Source organism: Sciurus vulgaris (genome assembly GCF_902686455.1).
Source record: "Sciurus vulgaris genome assembly, chromosome: 4".
Lineage (NCBI taxonomy): Eukaryota > Metazoa > Chordata > Mammalia > Rodentia > Sciuridae > Sciurus > Sciurus vulgaris.
In genome coordinates this window covers 11519121-11525385 of record NC_136464.1, presented here as the reverse complement: position 1 = coordinate 11525385, position 6265 = coordinate 11519121, and positions in this window count along the sequence as shown.

Genomic DNA, 6265 nt, shown 5'->3' with positions numbered 1-6265 from the left:
ACACTGCGAAGTGACTTAATTAATGAGCATGTCAGTTTGGGAACTCAGGAATTTGGGATCCGTTTTACTGGGTGAGATGGGGGGACCTGGGGTCAGCGGTCAGTATCTGGGATTTGTCTTTACTGGGCCAGATGGAGAACCTGGAGTCAGCAGTCAGTATCTGGAATAGGATTTGTCTTGGGAAGGATCAATGCTTTGGCCTCTTCCCAGAGACTGTCATTTCCGACTCCATGGATATTTCCTCCCTTTCCTGTCACTGGGAAAGGATCAATGTTACCCATGTATTGTCTTCTTCCTCACTCCCACACTATTTTGGAGTTTGTTATTTTCCATATCCAACACTGGGGATAGAACCCAGGGGCAATTTACCACTAAGCTACATCCCTAGCCTCTACATTTTTTTTTGAGACCGAGTCTTACCAGGTTGCTTAGGGACTTGCTAAGTTGCTTAGACTGAACCTGCAATCCATCTGACTCAGTCTCCCCAGCCACTGGGATCACAGGAATGCGCCATCATGCCCAGCTTCCCAGACCTCTTAACCAACTGCCAGGTCTACCTAGATGTCCCCCAGGCCCCTCAAAGTCACACTGTGCTCAGCTCATCACCTCCCTCTCATACTGTCGTCTCCCCTGATATTCCTATTTCGACAGATGGCACCACCGCCTGCTCAGGCCATGCTCAACGCCTATTCCTCCCTCGCTCTTCACACCCAAACGCTGAACAGAAAAGAAGTGATGATAATTTCCTCATATGTCATATACCCAGTGTTCTACTTCCTTGTGCCTTGCTTTTTAAAAATCATTTATCTAATTTTATTTTCATTCAGGGTCTCCCTAAATTGCCAAGGCTGACCTCAAACTTACAACCCTGCTGCCTCAGCCTCCTGAGTCACTGGGTGAGCCACCTCAGCCAGCTCCCCATGTTCCACTAAGTATCTCTCGATCTTCTCTCTTCCCCTCCTGCTACATCCCTGGGGTCATCTAAACAGCCTCCTATCTCGCCTCCCAACCTTCAATTTTCTAGCCCCCCAATCCAGTTGCCCAGAGTGTTCTTTTCTTTCTGCCTTTTAAAAAGAAATGTAGTTTTAGTAATTTTATATATACACAGACTCAAACAACTTCACAAAAATGATGGCAGGACTGCTTCAATATAAATATATGCTTTTGTTCACTTTAAACTTTTTATTGTGCAAACCTTTGAACAACATTAAAGAAAAGAGAATATTATTTAGCATTCCCCCCCACCCCCCATAACCATCAATCCAGGTCAGACCTGTTCCATCCCTATCCCAATCCACTCTGCTCTTATGCAATATTTTGAGGCAAATCCCATATACCCTATCATTTCATTCATAAATATTTCAGTAAGGATTTCTAAAAGACTAAGATTTTATAATACTGTTATCATAACTAAAAAACTGAACAATTCTTTAATATCATTAAATACTAACTTCCAGATTTCTGATTGTCTCACAAATGTCACAAGTTTATAAAAAATTAATACCTAAACTCCACAGTTTGCGACTGGTTATTGTGCCTTTAAATGATTTTTTTATCTATGGTTTCTCCTTCTCTACCTTTTATAGTTCTTTTCCTTACAATTTATTTGTGGAGAGAAAAGCAAACAGATGTGCTGTCTCTAGAGTTCCCCACAGGGCTGGGTTTTGTCTCTGTGGCATATTATTTAACAAGGATTTCAGTCTTCTGTATTTCCTATATGTTAGAAGATTTTTTTTTTTTTTTTTTTTTTTAAGCAACATCATTGGAATAGACAATGTGTCTGGTCTTAGGGTCAACTGGTTTTTCCTAGCACTTTAAACTCCCTGGACAAGTAGAGGTTTCTAACTTTGATTATGTCTTTCTCTACTTAAAATCTTTTGCAGGTCCCTCATTTTCCTCAAAGTCCAAAGGAATGATCATGTGATGATTTTCTGAATACTCTGATTGGTCAAGGGGTGAGCATGTGACCCAGCTGGGCCAATCAGAGCCCTTCCCAGCTTTTGCCCCAGGAGCTCCTAAGAATCTTTTAGCTGTAGGCTAAAACTATACAACTATAGATTTGTTAAAAATCCTCAAACCCATGAAAAAATCCAGACACAAAAGTCTATGTTAGATGATTCCATTTATGTGACATATCTGGACTAGCCTAGGCATTTACATAGAGAGAGTGGATGAGTGCTTGCCAGGGACTGGGAGTAAGGGGCAGGGGCAGCAATGCATAATGGGTCTGGGGTTCCTTTTTGGGGTCATCTAAATATTCTGGAATTAATGGTGATGGGTTGCACAATTTTGTGAATGTACTAAAGTCACTGAATTGTACACTTCAAAAAGGTGAATTTTTTGGCATATGAAGTACCTCTCAAAAAGCGAATAAAATAATAAGCCCATATTTTCCCCAGAAGCAGTTAATTCCAAAACTCTGGTTGGGGCCCAGGCACTGAAAAGTTTGTACAGCTACTGCAGATTTTCAGAAACCAGTCAGGCTCCACATCCATCCGTGGTCCAACATGGCTACTTTCTCTCTTCAAGGACAAGTTTAGGTTTGGGGAGAGAGGTTTCAGCCTCTTGCTTAACGAGTATCTGCCTCTCTCTAGCCCTTGCTCTTTGCCCTCCCTTTCTCAGCTCAGTTCAGTGGGGATGGTATAAAGAAGCTCAGTTAAGATTATAGCCATAGGCAAGGGAGGAGGAAAGGGAAATGGGGACATGGGGAATTAAATAGACCAAATTTTGTGTTGTGCATGCATGAATATATCACAGTGAATCCCTTCATTGTGTGTAATTATAATGCACAAATGAAATAAAATGTTAAAAAAAGGTTATAGTCATAATCAGTCCCTGTTGTAAATGGAATTGTGTCCCTGTGTTCCTATGTTGAGGCCCTAACCTTCACTGTGACTATATTTAGGCATAATCTCTGTACCTTCCTCTCAATTCTGCTGTGAACTTTAAAAATATGCTTTCTTAAGAAAATTCTTTTTTTTTTTTTTTTTTTTTTTAAGAGGTAGTTAAGATTAAATGAGGCCATAAGGATGGGGCCATAGTCTTAACAGATCCAATGTCCTTATAAGGGGGCTGAGGGGAAAACTCTGCAGCTGAGCATGTGCTTAGCATGTGTGAGGTCCTGGATTCAACACCCAGCACCTCCTCCACCACCACCAACAAAATAAAACCAAAAACAAAAAATGAGGAAGAGACACAATAGATGCACCCATGCAGAGAAAAGGCCACCAGCAAACCAAGGAGAGAGAGATCTCAGGAGAAACTCAACTGGTCTCATTGACCTTGAATTTCTAGCCTCCTTAACCTTATAAGAACATAAATTCCTGTTGTTTAAGCCACCAGTATTCTGGTGTTTTGTTATGGCAGTCTTAGCAAACTAATAAGCCTAGCTTATTATCGAGCAATGGGGAACTATTATTTTTTTTAAGCAGAGACTTGTTCTAGCATAGTTGACATGCTAATGATACATAGAATTTTCTTTTCTATAAAATGAAAATGGTAGGACTTATTTTTCAGATATTAGGCTTGGCAAGTCTAGAAGACTAATAAAATCTTCAGTGCGGCTGCTTCTGTAATAAAGCAAGGGGTAGGCAATCAGATAATTTTGTCCTATCTTTTATAATTATTATGGATCCTAATTTTTATTGTGTTAATACATTTTCTAGCAAATATGCAGAATGCTATCAGAGATGACAGGCTTCCTTGTCCTGTTCCTTGTCCTAATGAGAATGCATTTGGCATTTCATGGATGAATACCATATTTGCTGTTAGATTCAGATAGATACCTTTCTTCAAATTAGTCAGTCTTGAAAAAACCATCTTGTCCTGCCCACCTGTCTAGACACCCTTCCTGTTATTTCCCCACACACTGGTTACATGGCAGACAAAGGAAACTCAGGCTCTTTTGTGCTCCATGTCTTTGTGTTTCCTCCTCTTTATTCCAGGAACATCCTACCTAACTTCCAAATATCTGGCAGATATTTGAAAAAAAGAGAACCAGATAAAATTTTAGTTTCTTTTTAGTCAAGGGACAAAGGGAAGAAAGTTCCTGCTTCTCTTCCCATTGGAGCGGGTAACTGGTCTTAAAGACAAGGCCCCAGGGTTCCACCTTCTTTCACTTCCTGGGCTCAGGATGCTCCTGCGCATGTATTTGGCCCACCCCACAGCAGGGCTACTCTCTGCGGGAGGGAGAAGGGGGATCTGTTATTCTCTCTATTCCGTTTCTCCGCTGTGACTGGATGGGTAGGTCTGATGACCCTTGTTGTGGGAGTTCCGCTCTGTTCTGTTCAGTGAAGAACCAGGACAACTAGGTCTCCCTTAGGCCTGGGTTTAGGCCATGTTCACATCCAATTCTTACCAAAGCTTTGCCTTTTAATTGGTTTAGTTTCTATTTTTCTAGAGATCCTTGGACATGCTTTTTACGGGTATGAATCCTAGTGGGTGGGGGACTCCCTAGACCCTTAACCCTGGCACTGTGAGCTCTCATCAGACATTTTCTGGATAAATGAATGAACTGATGCATGCACACCAGTCTTTCTTTCCTGTAATAACAGCTGTTGTTTAGCAGGTACCTTCCATGAGCCAGGCACTGCCATCTCACTGCATCCTCCTAACAACCCTATCAAATAAGTCTTGCCATGTTTATTTAATAAAAAAGGAAATCCTGTGCATCACCACCATGTTAACTATGCTTGGGCAAATCTCTGCTTTAAAGAAGTAGCAATTCCCGCTTCCTCACCCTCTGGGCCCAGTCTCTGGTAGCCTTCTTCTGGCTCACTTGCTGGCAGCCTGGAACCTGATGTGCCTCTGGGTCAGCAGGTCCATGGCTCTCTGAAGGCCCCAGGGAAGGATCCTTTCTTGTCTCTTGCAGCTTCTGGTGGCCCTGGTGTTCCTTAGCTTGTGGCAGTATCACTCCAGTCTCTGACTCTGCTCTCCCAGGCCCTCCTCTCTGTGTGTCTCTGTCCTTTTCTTTGAAGATGCAGTCATCAGATTTAGGGTCTACCCTAAATTGAGGATGATTTCATCTTGAGGTCCTTAACTAATTACATCGATAAAAACTCTCTTTCCAAATAAGGTCTCATTCTGAGGCTCTGGGTAGACATGAAATTTGGGGAGACACTATTTAACTCACTACAACCAGCACTCAAGTTCTAAGCTATATAGCTACAGCTACTTAAGGGAGTAGAAAGGACTATTCTCCCTTGTTCAGACCATTATTATTTGGAGCCTCTCAACCCATATTCTAACTAATAGAATCGTTCTTGGGGGGCAGGCCTGGAGGAGGCTGTTGAGGACTGCCTGGGGTGACCGCCTACTCAGCAGGGAGCAGAGGTGCCAGGACTCTTCTCCAGTGACTACAAATAGACACTTGACCCAAGCTAAACCAATAATATTCTCCTTTCAGGCAATTGAGATTTTATGGACTCAGACTAAGAACCAACATCTGAACTTGATTTCTGAATTGAGGAAAAATTAACTTATGGGTTTTGGGATAGTTACCATCTATTTATCATCAGGAGAGAGAAGCAGAGAAAACTGGTCTCTATTTGGGGAAAATAAAACAGATGGTCAAAGACAGGCAGAGTTGTGAGTCTAACTGTCCAGATGGATCTCAGGTTCCAAGGCCAGCAGGAGGCCTAGCCTCACATACCCTTGGGTTAAAGTGCTAGCAACAGGTGCTGAGTGCTCACCATGGGCCAGACCATGTGCTTCAGCTGTGTCATCTGGTGTATTGTCACAGTAATGTACCCTTGCTGGACGCAGTGGCACATACCTATAATCCCAGTGGAGGCAGTGGGATAGCAAGTTTGAGGCCAGCCGGGGCAACTTAGCAAGACCCTGTGCCAAAATAAAATGAAAAGGGCCGGGGCTAGGACTCATGCTCAGCATGTGCGAGGCCTGGTGTTCAATCCCTAGCACTGTTAAAAAAAAAAAAATTGTAATTTACCCTAATTTCTGCAGCATTTCAGTGGCTTAACCCAACACAGGTTTATTTCTTATCTAACGAGCAGACCTTAGTGGTCAGGCATCCCACTCCTATCTTACACCTGTGTCATCTGAAATAGGTGGGCTGCAAAGCTTCTGGAGTAAGAGAAGAGAGAAATAAAGGATATATAGTCACTCTTTTTCATTTTTCTTCCTTAATTACTTTGTTTTTTTGGTATGGGGGATTGAACCCAGGGTTGCCTAACCACTGAGCCACATCCCCAGCCCTTTTTATATTTTATTTAGAGACAGGGTCTCCCTGAGTTGCTTAGGGCCTTGC